We start from the raw sequence: 14,951 nt of genomic DNA on the forward strand, positions 1-14,951 counted from the left end.
TTAACTAATAATTTCTCATATGGAACTGTATCAAATGCCTTACTGACATCCAAGTAGATGAGATCTCCTGTATTTCCTTTGTCTAAGAAAAAAAAAATATATCCTTTGAGAAGAGAACTGAACTGTTACTACCTCTTGAATTCAAGAATTGAAACAATTGTAGAAAAATATACAATTACTTTCTATCATTTAGTCAATTTACATTTTGTCATTCACCAAGCTTGGAACAGATCATTTAACTTAAGAAAAAGCTGTTAGGTTGTTTCCTAACCTTAATCACTCTGTTTATAAACAAAATTCTGACTCCCTGCCTCAGGGGGTGCAAGGTGGGAGCAGCACATCTCGTGTGTCCTCAGTAGAACTTGTTACATTGCACACTCAGGCTGCCTGCCTGAGGCTTGCAGTCTGGGGGGATGCCCATGCCCCCCAAACTCTGCCTATGGGCCTCCTGCTACTGTGCACTAGAAGTTCTGTAGTGGTGGTCTATTATGAGCTCGGTTAAGCCTGGTTATGGATCAAGATAAAACCTTTTTGAAACTGGTAAGGGAACATTCACACAAGATTGCTATAAGCAGTTAAAGGGCCCCACTTAATACAAGGCATAATAGAGTCTGGCCAGAAACTAGCACCAGGCGAGTGAGGGTTTCCACTGGATGTTGTCCTGACCAGGTGGGGGTAGATGGATGTGTAAGACAAGGTAGGGTGCAGACAAACAGAACAGACAAAACCAAGCAGGAACCAGTGAGCCTGTTGTATGACCCTGGAAAAAGTGAGAGGGGGCTTTGAGGTCCAATGCTGCTTGAAAGCAGCTCAGGCTATAAAGAGAGAAGCTATTCCCCTGGTTTTTGGTTCCTCTTGTGTTTGGAGAAGCAGGACTTTATAAATAGACAAGATTGAGGAGTGTGATTTTCTCCGATTCAATTTCTACCCTCAACAGGAATATTCCAGGGCCCCAAACATTTACTCTGTTGAAGAGGAGCAAGATTATGGGCAACTATTCATAAGGGTTTGGATAAACAGCTCATTTCAATCCTCTTGTTATTCATGGTATGCAATTGGTCACTGACGCTCTGTACCTCAGGGGAACATCCAGCACACCCATAGTCATCCTTGTAAAATGATGATGTGGTATCCAATGCACAGGCTAACACAGCTGCTACTCTGAAATCTATTCTTATAGTACAATTATAAAATCCTGCTCCTACATAACAAGCCTGGTGCATATCAATTTCTTTGTTAAATTGACAAACTCATATAAACTTGCAGCATCCAGTGGGCATAACTGGACACTGCAAGATGGAGGTTCCTGGGGTTGTGTCTGGGACCAGAGACATTTGGTTGCAAGTAGCTGGGAGCAGCTTACATGCCAGAAGCTGTTTCTGAACAGCCCAGGAGCGGGGGTTCTCACAGCAGAGCAGGGTAAGGCTGGCTCCCAGAGACAAGGATTGGAGTGACCTGGCAGATCACTAGTCCAGATAACACCAGAGGGGAATGTCAGTCACCTTACCAAAAACAAACAAAAAACAAACAAAAAAAAGACACACACACCCCACCACCACAAAGAACCCACACCAAGCTAGAAACAAAAAAAAAAAAACCCAAACAAACAAAAATACATGCACCCACCACATGGTAATGTTTCTTCTTCCTGATTGGATGACATTCTTTAGACAGGAGTATAAGCAGTGAATTATGCTTGCATATGAATATTGGTACCTGTGTGAAGGGCAGCTGTTCCCAGAGAGATTCACGCGAATGAGTTGGCTTACATGATATTAACAAATAAACATGGTCAATCCACCAGCTGTTCAAACAAATGCTTGTGAACACCAGTTGGCAATATTTGCCCAATTCTCCCATCAGTTTATTTTCTGTCTTAAAGTGGAGGCTTTTTCAAAGGTGACATTGATTGTTGTCCAGGACCTTAAGACAATTAAACATTGTTTAGTGCATGGCCTGGCAATACATGAGACCTTTCCATCTGCAGCAATTTATTCATTGAGAGTAGGGATAGGGAGGGGAGGAAATCCATCACCCCACCAGTTATCTGCTCCCAAACTCTAAATATTTAATCACTTCCCAGCTGTGGAATGTGTTTTTCCTTTGATGTTCAGGTCTGGGGCCAAGTCCAAACCCTAGATCTGAACAGCTTGAGCTTTGGAAAAGGTCAGATCCAAATCTGGCCTTTACAGGTCAGTCCTATCTCTAATGATCTACATCTTCATTTCCTGAATAGTTTTGTGATGTGCTGGATCTGCAGCTTTGAGACCTGTGTTTTGCCTCCCTCTCACTCCTGACAAGTTAAGATTACTTCAGAACATGAGCAGTCGTTAACAAACATGGCCCTGCGAATTGCTTCTTAACCACGGGGGCGGGGGGGGGGGGGGTGAGCAGGGCAGCCACCCAGGGCGCAAAGCTGCAGGGGTGGAATAAAATAGCGTGACCATAGATCCTGTTTTGGCCAGGGCAGTCCCCTTTTTAAGTTACATTTGGGCAGTAACAGAAACTGGACAAATGCCCAGTTTTGCCAAAAAACAGTCAGTGAGCTTTGGACAAGGGGCCCCTGGGCAGCCCAGCCTGAACTGCCTGGCATCACTGCTTACCTGCTGTCATATTTTCAATTTAGGGAAATAGGGTCACCCTATGGAAGGACAAAAATCCTGGTAGGAGGATACAAAGATGCTTAGTTACAGCACTGACAGTTTACTTAATTACCTGTGCATCACACTGCAAGAGTCTTATGGGAAACAATATCCTGCAGCTTGCCCAGTTACAGACATGTGAGCCAGCCACGGAAGTGTTGTGATACTTTTGTTCTCTTGCCAACTCATGATTGCAGCTGCTTTTAGTGTCACTCATAGCCAATTTCTGTTGTAACTCACTCTGACTGGGCCTGGGAGGGACTTGGAGTTAAACTATCAACCCCAGAGGTTGCTCCCCACCCCCTTAATTTATTTATTTTTTTAATAAGGGCAATGAGTTTGTGAAAGCTTTGTCAGTTGCTTCCTTGTTAGAATCTCTGGGGATTTACTGAAATACCAACAAAAACAGCAAGCGTCTCTTGCTTCTCAGTAGGGGCAGTGCAGCCATTGGCAGAGGTCAGAAACTTCATTTATTTAAAATCAAAAATGAAAACCAAGAGGGATTCATGGGTTTTGATTTCAGAAGCCCTGATCCTCAACTGCAGTGAAACTGATTTGCAATGCCTCTAAAAACCAACATAGATAGCCCTGTATAGCTTCTGGGCTGGACCAGACACTAGCATCCAGAAGTGGTGTATTCTATGTCACTTGATCCTGAGCAACTAGGACTTCAAAATGCTCCCCCTCCTGGCTACACTTCTTTAAGCCAGATACCATTGAGCGTCACCTCTCCATATGGGTATAGCACCAGGGCATGATCCATGTAGCCAGGGGCACATCTCTTTGTATTTCAGAGTGCCACTTTTTCCATGCTTTAGCAACTAGGTGGATTTAGAATACATACACAGCACTGTCAAATGGCTTCAGTAGGCCAGTTACACTGTCATAGCACTTATGCCTCCCAATGGACTCATTTACAAAATGAGTGTCTGAAAACCTCTGTTCTTTTCCTCCCTGCCCCGAAAGGTAGTTAAGAGTTACACTAGGTCTAAATTGACAATTGGATGACAAAAGTTTTGTCTTTCAGGGGTGTTAAGCGCCCCCCCCGAAAAACAAAAGTTTTGCTTCAATCAGCGCCAGTGTGAACAGCGCGTTGTCAGCAGCAGCACTCTCCTGCTGACAACGCAAATGCTGCTTGTTGGGGTGGAAGTTTTTGATGGGCAGACGAGCCAACGAACAGCAGCTACAATGCACAACTTTTAGCACCATGGCTGTTGCAACACAGCCATGTCACTAAAAGCTGTGTAGTGTGGACAGCCTTTTCATTCTCGTTACTATAATGGTGAACTAGCTTTTTTGTCCTTTGTTGCAGTGAGAACTCATCTGTCAGATAAAATCTGTTAGATGCCAGAAGGGACAATTAGATCTAGTCTGACCTCTTGGTTATATCAAAGGACATTACATTTCATCCAGTTGCCCCTGTACTGCATCCTACATCTAGTGTTTGGCTGCCGCTAAAGCATGTCTTCACATCAAGACTGCCTGCCTTTCTGGAAGGTATCAGGAGATAGAGAATCCTCCCCCACTTCCCTTGGCAGTCTTTCAATGGAGATCTCCTTCACTATTAGTTACCCAATCGGACCATTTGATTCCCCCCTCCCCAGTATATTTAGCCAGGGAGGTACCCTAATCCTTGCCATCTATTTTTTCTTTTCTGACCTAAGAACTGAGTTCATTGTGTCTGTGGTTATTGTGGACTACAGTTCAGCTGCAAGGTCTAAGCAATATTTCCTTCCCTTGTTCTTTTATCATCTATTCAGATCTCTCTGCACTGAATTTTCTGCACTGTGTCTCTCCCTCATGGAGGCCTATCTTCTCATTTTGGGTACCACTGTTTTTAAATCCCTTTGCATTGCAGTAGCCTCATACATTCAAAGTGTTTCTTCATCAGTCCAGGGGCTGGAAAGGTAAGAGACTGGGCACTTCTGTGAATGTTATCAGGCATAGCCATTTGCCTCTAGGAGAATATGATTTTCATATGAAAATAGACAGCACCACTTTTCAAATTGCATTTATAATCCTTAAAAAGATCAGCTGTGGAAATGAAGTTCCATCATCTGGATTGCCATGGGGAGTTGAATAGATGATCTCTTGCAACGGTATTAAAAAGGAGATATCAGCAAAAGTCAATTGCACAACGGCAAAAGGAATTTTGTCCTTTGTATGGTTTGGGACTATATTCAGTCTGGATACTCCAGATATCCTGATTAAGGTAGGTACATAATAGGTTCTGTATCATAGCATTGTGATTGCCAACTGATTTTCATTTTGCAGCAAGCTGTTAACTAAGCTCCTGAGAAAAGCAGCAATAATATTTCAATTATTTAGTTGGCGAGATTGGAACATCTACTGGAGTAACCAAAAATAGCAGCAGCTGGGAACCCAGGTTACAGATGCTGTCTGAAATGTTACCTTTTGAAGCAATGCTGTCAAACACCCCATTCATTACCTACAGATAAAATAAAATGTTGGGCAATATTTCATATTGAAAGAGTGCCAGTAGTTCTTGTGCCTCATGTAATTGACATTTCACTGGTAGGTTTACTTGTTGCAATGCAAATATGAAAACCTGTGAGGTATTGCCTACATGTAGGCTCTTCATACCAGCAGGGGGAGCTCTTTGAAAGAGGGGACAGCAGCCTAGAGATCTGGCCTACATGCTTCCCTTTAGCAAGTACATATAAACCATGAGGAATGACCCTCAACAAGTCCAGGCAGTTCATCTTATAGCTCCTCACTTGTACCAGCCATATAGATTCCCCCCACAATTATACACTGCAAGTATCCTGAAAATGGGGGCAGCTGCACACCATGATCAGTTCAGTTGCTAAGACCAAGATTGTGAGGACATCTGCTACTAGCACTTGGCATGGACTATGGCCCCGACCTTTAAGCTGCAGATCTAGAACTCAATGCCATGGAACATAAATGGCTGAGCATAGCATTGTGCTAGGTAGCCACAGGCAACAAATCCTGCAATGGGGTTTAGACTATTTTATCAAGAAGCCTGAATATTTGAACTATCCATGTCTTTTGAAAGTTCCCCAGCCCCAATAACCCTGCTCTCCCTACACACCTGAATAGGTCTCTCCACAAGCTTGGAGGGTCAGACATGTCTATGTCTTGGTGTATCATAAAAAGAGAGCCTTGCATTTGAAGTGACATTCTCCCTTGAAGAAAAGGAGTACTTTTGACACCTTAGAGACTAACCAATTTATTTGAGCATAAGCTTTTGTGAGCTACAGCTCACTTCATCGGATGCATACTGTGGAAAGTATAGAAGATCTTTTTATACACACAAAGCATGAAAAAATACCTCCCCCCACCCCACTCTCCTGCTAGTAATAGCTTATCTAAAGTGACCACTCTCCTTACAATGTGTATGATAATCAAGGTGGGACATTTCCAGCACAAATCCAGGGTTTAACAAGAACGTCTGGGGGGTGGGAGGGGGTAGGAGAAAACAAGGGGAAATAGCCACTCCCAGTCTCTATTCAAGCCTAAGTCATTATGCAAGAAGAAAAGGAGGACTTGTGGCACCTTAGAGACTAACCAATTTATTTGAGCATGAGCTTTTGTGAGCTACAGCTCACTTCTTTGGATGCATACTATGGAAATTGCAGAAGACATTATATACACAGACACCATGAAATAATATAAATATATAAATAGTATATAATGTCTTCTGCAATTTCCACAGTATGCATCCGAAGAAGTGAGCTGTAGCTCATGAAAGCTCATGCTCAAATAAACTGGTTAGTCTCTAAGGTGCCACAAGTCCTCCTTTTCTTTTTGCGAATACAGACTAACACGGCTGTTACTCTGAAACCTGTCATTATGCAAGGTAACCTAAGTTAATTGTATCCAATTTGCAAGTGAATTCCAATTCAGCAGTCTCTCGCTGGAGTCTGGATTTGAAGTTTGCGATATTACAACAAAAAACTTTCATGTCTTGAAGAGAAAACCTGCTGCCAGAAGAGGCTGCCCCTCAGAGGTCCTGGAAGCGGACAGTAAGCAGCAGGGAAGGAGTTAAGAGCATTGCTCCTAGCCAAACTTCCCATGTCTTTGAAGAGTTTTGTCCCGTTTAAGGGAAGAGTAAAGTGACCCTTTTATTCAGCTCCTGTTTTCGCTGAAGTTGTTCTCCATCACTAATAAAGCTTTCCCAAAGCAATAGCAATAACCTTCTGAGTTAGTGTAAGTACATGCAAAGCACTGTGTGCTGTTTGCTCTTTAGAATTAAGATGCTTTGATAAATCAGAAATTGAGATAAACTATACTGAAGTCAGTTCAGGGCAAACCCAGATGAGTTTGAGGTACTGAAACAAAACATGGGGGGGGGGGGGGGGCGGGGTGAGGGAGTTTGGGCTCTAGCCTCATTCCCCCTTAATGATCCTCCCCCATATGGTTTTCTGTAGCACCACAGTGTAAGCGCTTCAGAGGACAAGTCAATATAAAACAAGAGCATCTCACAGGTTTTTCCTTTCCAGAGAGAAGCCTGTGCTTTGCATTACCAGCTGGCAGACCAATCTGATACACAGTTTTACTTGTTCCCTCTTTAGTTCATATCATTTTCTGTGATTTGGTTATTGTCTTGGCTCTTACCCCTGTAACTGGAATGTAACCTGACAACTTTGAGTCAAGCTTCTGTACCCACAGTGTTTGGAACTAGGCAAAATAATTCCCTGTTGTTTTAAATGGTTAACCTAGTGCCTAGGGCAGACTGTGAACTTTCAGGCAAGAGGAGAACAATCAGCCTACCGGAAGTGCCTTTCCCAGACTTTAATCAGCATGCTCACACAATGGAGCTCAGGTGAAACACTTGCAGAGTCACTCAGGCTTGAAACACTTTCATCCACCTGTTCTCATCTCCCCCCCCCCCCCCAAGAAAGAAATAAAAGGGGAAAGATAACAGGAGAGCTGTTTAAATGCCTTGACCTCACCATCAGAAACTGTTCAATATGGTAACTAGCAAAGTTACTAGCGTTTATTGAAGAATTAGTACAATGCACCCCTCAAAATATTAAGGGAGAGGCAGCTCAATGTCTTCATCTAGATGTTTTCAAGAAACAAAGCAAACCAGAAGAAAATGAATCTATAGCCATCTTCTTAAATCAGAAGTGCAATAGAGATCCAAATTCCAGATCCCTTGCTCACATGAGTTGTGGAAACTTTCTGGCCAACACTGAAGACTATAGATTGAAACAATATTTCATAGTTTTCTGCCCAGCATCCCTTCTTTAGTTGCTTTTCCAGCCCCACCCCTCTTAACATCACTGACCTCACTTGATATATTCTGGATTTACATTAGTGCAGAGATCAGAATTTGGAGTGTAAGCTGAACCAACTCTGTCAGTGGGTTTAAGGGACTAAACTTACAAACTCCTGATTTGGTCTGCAGTTTTTATTTAGGCAAACTCCTTTGCATCAGTAGTCTAATTGACATGATCAATTAAGGGGCAAAATTAAAGTTCAACCGACAACCTAAATTCTGGTGTTTAACTTTCAAGCACTTGGTGTTGCAACCTAAATGCAGATGTTGTTTGGCTGTTTTGGGGGGGGGGGTGTTTTTAAAAAAAAAAAAAAGAAAAAAAAAAAATCAGTTCTATCCTGCACCTAGGGTATGATTTTTCAAAAGCACCGAGCACTTGCCTAACTGTGCTGCTCCTATGGAAGTCAGTGGGAGCACAGTTCAGCTAATGTAAAGTGCTTTTCAAATCCCTCCCCCATTTATTCCATTTGGATTTCTCATCTAAAAACAGAGGAAAGTGCAAAGATTGTAAAAGACAATTTGTGGACAGCTACTGTACATCAGTGAGTGATTTCTCAGAGTTATGTCATACAATTAATACACTTACTGAGATATCCCATAATAAAGTATGGGCAAGCTATATCTTATATGCTCAATGTACCTAATCCTATTTCACTTGAATAATTGAGACAAAAAATTAAGTTTCCATGTTTTCCCAGTTAATATTCCAGCTGGTTGAACTTTGAGCTGCCAAGTTAGGAATATTAATTAACTTTCTACAGCAACATAATAAAGTATTTGCCTTTAATAAATGGAGTATTTCTCAATAGCTATCCCTCTGAAGTTCACAATTTCACTGACCTAAATAAATCTGTCTTATGAAAGTTTTACTCTTTCAATAACCTAGTCTCACTTCCAATCTACAGTTTCAAGGAATCACGCTTACAACTTGCTCCTGTTCCTATTGAGGTCAATAGAAGTTTTTTCCATTGATTTCAACAGGAGCAGATTCTGCCCTGCAGCTTCTTCCTGACAAATTTATTCCTATTGCTTTTTTTTTTTTTTTTTTTAAAAACAAAGACGGGGGGGGGGGGGAGAGCAATGCCTCAACTTCAGTGCCAGTAAGGAGCACCACATTGTTAGGTACTGCACATCACCCGAGTTCCTACATGCTCCAACAAGTGAGCTTTTCCAATACTGGACTTTTCCTTTTAAAGAAAAAGACGACATCTACCACAGTGTGTTTGCGTAGAAGTCACTCTAAGATCTACAGGACCTTACTGCATGCCTAAAAATACACTTCTTAAAAATTTAAGAGCAGTCTTGTGCGTCCAAGCATCATAGAACCACAGGGTTGGAAGGGATTGCAAGATGCAGGATTTGCTTCTATGTTCCATCATGTTTCTATGGCAAACTGCTGCAGAGACTCAAGACCAATACTAAGAGAAAGAGCAGAGCTTGTGGGTCACACTGCCCTCATCCTTACTACTGGACAAAAATCCAGATGGTAAAATCTTGATTTAGTTACACTTGGGAGTGGTTTCCTTTTACAAATGATATTCAATTAGATTTTAGTTTTTACTTGCAGTAATCTGATAATAGGTCATCCACACAGTTTTGGCCTCCTGCCCACACCAAAGAAGAGACATGACAGCAACAGCTCTTTCCCTCATTAAAACAGGATTTCTAGTGCACCAAGGAAACACTTCAGACAGCATATTAGTCACTCTCCTTTTTGATATCAGAGTGTATTACAGCCAGCTCACTGACAACTGAAAAGAGATCATGTTCAGATGAGAATGGGCCCAAAGGGGAAAGAAAAACCCACACCATAACCAGATACCACTAGACTTTGGATAAGTTGAAATGGATCATTACAGAAGCTTTGAGGCATCAATCAAGATTGGGGATTTGTTATGGTAGATGTGCATGCATGACAGTCCCTGATCTGCAGAGCTTACATTCTAAAAATAGAAGAAATATCCACATTTTACATATGGGAAATTGAGGCACAGAGTGTAAGTAGCTTACCCTAGTCATAGAGAAGTCTGGTAGACACAAGAATGGAGGTCTCCCAAGCCCTTGATCCACAAGGCCATCGTTCCAAATAAAGATCCAACTCAAGATCCAGGACAAAAAGTACAGGATTTTGTATGGTTCTACAAGAACCATATTTCCATCTTCCTCTTGGATTCACTAAGGGGAAGTTCCATGGGCACTTTCACTAATTTTAGAAGATTCATATTCAGTTTTTAAAAATCTTAGGAACTTTTACAACTGTTTGGGACATTGCGAACACAATGGTGGAGAAGCTTGAACACAGAAGAGCATACAGCATGTACACACTTATGAACATGTATTTTCACGTTAAGTGAAGTTATTACGTTGGATCATATTAAAGAAGTTCTGTATTAAAATCACAAATGAGTTTGATTCCCCATAGTTTAAATTCCAGGGTATTACTAATTAAGAGGTCTCTTGGTTTTTGGTACTGTTTCTCTCCCTCTATGCGTGAAACTTGCAAGCTGCTAATTGCGTTAGTACATTCTAAGACAGAGTCTGTTCTCAAAGCAATTCACACAGAGAGAGACTCAAAGCAATACTCTGTAACAACAGAAACAGCACCCAGAGACTCCCCGCCCTTTTGTTGTATTAACAATTGTGATTAAAATAGAGATAGAGGATGTATGTGGATGGATGCTTGGTGTGGATAATAACTGAATGATCAGGGAGGTGCCAGCCTAAGAATCCAGCGTCCATCGGCTGAAGAAGGCGTCAAGTGGAAATAACCAGAGGACCCCCGGAGGGCAGACTGGAATCCACCCAACAGCCTCAAGAATGGGAGAACCAAAGAACAAGATAACATCTAGCAGCACGGAGCCGTCAGAAATGTGCCATCTCCTGATTGATTCAGCAACAGCATGATGAAGCAATTGCCATAGACTGGCATAGGAAGAAATTCCTATAAAAATGGACTCTAGAAAGTGAGAACTTTGGGGGTCTGATTCTGCAAACCAACTTCCAGGAGCGTCAGATGAGCATCTGACAAGGCCCTGCTCCCTCCTCATGTCCAGGCCACCTGGCCAGTGGCTTGACATGAGCAACTCTAAGGCTGGTAACTAGGATAACAACCTTGCAGAATGTGTGTGTGCGCGTGTGTGAATAAATATGAGATTGAATAGAATGTTATAGCTATAGCTAACTGGTTACTATGATTCTTTCTGTATTCACAATAAATGTGGTATTTTGCCTTTTCCTCTTTAATAAGATCCTGCTGGTTTTTATTTTATTGGTATAACAATTTCTATGCTCGTTTTTCGTGTTAGCAATGCATAGAGGTAACGCATATAGAGAGGTTGTAGCACATATTGATACTGTACCTGGGATTAGGAGAACATGAATTTGCAGATTCAAATACCACCTCTTTCACTGACTTGCTTTATATAGCACTGCTCATGAAAACGTTCCAATACAGAACTCCATTTGACTTCCACTTCTTACAAGATTGTACTCTGCCTTAATCTCACATATGTGGTATGAAAAGAAGCCACCCAGAAACCAAAAATTGTTAGGCTAAATACATATATCCTGTTAAAGGAGCATCATCTTATATTGCCACCTCCTACAATCATACCACCGGTCAGTGATGTCCCATCTCACATCAGGTACAGTTACTGAGAGAGAGAGCTATAGCCTTCCAGGGAAGAGACATATTAAAAGCCTGAGCCTACCACCACTGAAGTCATACAGGAGAAAGTAGAAACTGAGTTACCCCACTTTTCCTGTTCTTGTCTTTTCATATGTCCATGTCTATCAACTCTCCACTTGACATTGCCTGAAGAGAGTTAAGAAATTCTCCTTAAACACTATGGCTTCAGAAGCCATATGGGAGCAGTATTTGAGCTGTGGTCTGCAAGCACTTCTCGTGCTCCATGGAAGCTGGGTCCAGGTTCTCCACCTTGGTTTTTTTACACTTGATAAACTGCATTAAAATAATCTGAAATATACCTCCCTCCCATTTTCAGTGTAATGAATTGTTGTAAGAGCCAGACATTTTAAATGATCTTGTACTAGAAAAGAGGTGGTCCACAAAGTCTGTTAAAATATGCTTGAGTATGAAACAGTTTGAGAACCTTTCATATGTACAAAGAGGAAATTGAGTTTTTTTTATAAATAAAAAAAACTCAATTAGTTCTTGAACAGTTTACTTCTCGACTATACACAAGCAAAGGACTGGCTTGGTTTTTAGTAGTACCTTTTTAAGCAAGAAATGGTTTGAGATGCAGTAGGAGAAAGTCTGAAAATAGCCTATTTGCATCTTTTCTGACAGTTGCTATCAGGATGCATTTTCCCTATGGCCAGTCTAAATCATGGTTATTTAATCTCTTAATCAGTGAAAACTTCAAAATAGGCATCTCTCATGAGCCCTCTGTTGCCAAAAATGACTCCACACACATTAGGTTTCTAGGTTCAGTTAAAAGATTGTAGACCTTTCTGAAAGAGAAAATTATTTGCCTTGGAAACAGAGGATGAGACACAAAACTCTGAATCTTAGTCACAGAACTTTGCCTTGGGCATTTATATTCGCTCAGAGGATCGTCTACCATTTGGCATTTTGCCATTTTAAAATGTACTTTGCCTTTGAAATCAGAAGAATAAGCTTTAGAATGATGGCACAATTTGTTTTAATGGCTCATACACAGTCCTGCGGCTGGTTAGTCTCTTGCATTACTTTCCCAGTTTCTCATTAGACTGGAGTCCAGCTCTGTGACCAAATTAAATTACTGTCAACAAAACAAAAGAGTTTCATTTTCCAGTCTTCCACAAATTTACTCTTCCATGGAATCACCATCAGCTTTCTGCCTGTATCCCAATGACCCACTGATGGGAATGAATGGTGGCTTGGATTAGCTCAGTCCAAGATGGGTATGCAGAGTCCAAGAGGAAATTTTTTTTTTTTTTAAATTAAAAAGACTGATGTCTAAATGGATTATTTTGTACCAGCTACTAGATAGGTTTATTGCATTCATTGTACTGAATTATTAAGTTGGTTATTTAAAAAGAACTGTGTCACTTGCAGGAATAATTAGCCCCAGACAGGTTAGGCATCTTCCTTCCCCACAATGGTGGATGCTGAATTCAGCTTGTATCTTCTGCAGATTAGCAATTAACTGGAAGAGAATCAAGTTTCCAATGCCAGCCAGGCAGCAAGATAGCTAGATTACCTTTGTGACTCTCCTGCTCTTTAAGTGGAAAAGTTGTGAGTCTAGTCACAAAATGACTGGTTGACCAGAGCAAACATCTTGAACAAATGCATCATGAGGTGTAGTATTGATATTAGATGCTACAATGTACATTTCCCCACTCAGTTATAACACTGAGTAAGCAAAGCAAGTTCTTACAGACTATGTGAAGGTTGGAGAACATCGCCATAGGAGAGTTAGAAAATGAGCTTTGAATCAGCAGGAAGCTCAAGGCTAACTGAAATAATTCTGCCAAGCGTGCAGTTCTAGGGACCACCTCAGTTCCAGAAGCCACGCCCACCAGCAGCTGGTTGAAATATTAGAGCGTGAGCAGTAAGTATCACCCTAGTGCTGCATGGCATGGTAGCTGTCTCATGGCAGCTAAAAACTGAGTTAGAGTGCCCTGGGAAGCCACAATGTCTATTCTGTTATCATGACCCTAACCAGAATGAACATCAGGATTCTCCCATCTGCTGTTCCTTTAGTCCCTTCTTTGACTACACATCCTAGTTCTCTCTTCATGCACACCTCCCCTATCAGACTGAATACCACTAGCTGATTGGGCAGAGCAGCTTAGCTCAGGTGAATGAGGAAGAGGTCTTCCACTGACCATCAAACCTTACAGTGGAGGGGGGGGGGGGGCCACCCCTGAATGGCTTCTCAGGGGTGTGGGAAATGGAGTGGAAAAAGCAGTTTTGGTTCTAGAGAGACAGAGTTTGGTCACCTAATATATAAAAAAAACTCAGTGATTTAATAAGGCGACTGTGCTTTAGCAGTCACAGGAGGGAAGAACTGTGGTCCTACTCTCCAATTCACATAATCAAGAACAAACTCTGACACACATTAGGGATGTTTTGGGTGTCCCTTGAGATTCAATTCTAAATGCTATCTTCCTCTTAAGAAATTAAAATGGTATTGCCCCTTATCCATAACTGGTTTTGGCAAGCTGCCTCTCCCCCCAAAATAGGCACTAAGGATAAAATAAATCCATGAAGTTAGGCTCATAATACAAGGAAAAAGATACTAGTTGGGAAGCAGAAACCAGTTTAGCTTCAAGCACCTCTTCGAGGAGGTCCTTCATCTTTGCTTCACATAATGTTTTGTTACATGGTGAATTGTATATCACTCTCATCTATTAGATTAACAGCTATGCATTTCATTTGCTGTGGTTTTATGCCACATATACGCTTTCTGCTACAGTTTAATTATATTTTGTGTTTGTTGCTTTGTTCTTTTCCTTACTCCACGTCCTCTCCAAGAAAAAGCAATATGTCAATGTCCTCAAATTTTGCCAAAGTTACCCAAATGAGTCATGTACTAAGTTAACTGCTCTGCATGAAGCATTTAACATGGCTCTTCCAGGTCAGATATATAATTGCAAAACCACAATCTGAAGTCAGATAGTTGAAACATGGGAGTTGCAGTCAACTCCCATGCTCCATTCTCACCTCTGCCGTTGACTGTCACATTGAAGTTGTTTAATCAATCTGTGCCGTAGTTTCCTTCCCCATCTCTGGAAAATTATAACTTACTTGTCTTTCAGGGACATTGTGAAGCATAATGAGTGATGCCTGATAATCTTAGCACAATATGGCTACATTTCCATTGCCAGTGCTATTACAGGAGATTGTCTTAGAAATGGGGTTGAAAAGATCTGGTTTTAAAATTGACAAACTAGAACTGGTTGTTGTAGAAGAGTCTGTTGCTAATCTTGGCCCACTTTATATTTTGAGGGTCTTTAATACCCTTTTATAACAAGCCCCACTGGATTTTGCAGAAATAACTGATCTGTTACTTGTATTAAGGTATGCTAGTGTT

This window comes from Chelonia mydas, chromosome 3 (genome assembly GCF_015237465.2).
Source record: "Chelonia mydas isolate rCheMyd1 chromosome 3, rCheMyd1.pri.v2, whole genome shotgun sequence".
Taxonomy (NCBI): Eukaryota; Metazoa; Chordata; order Testudines; family Cheloniidae; genus Chelonia; species Chelonia mydas.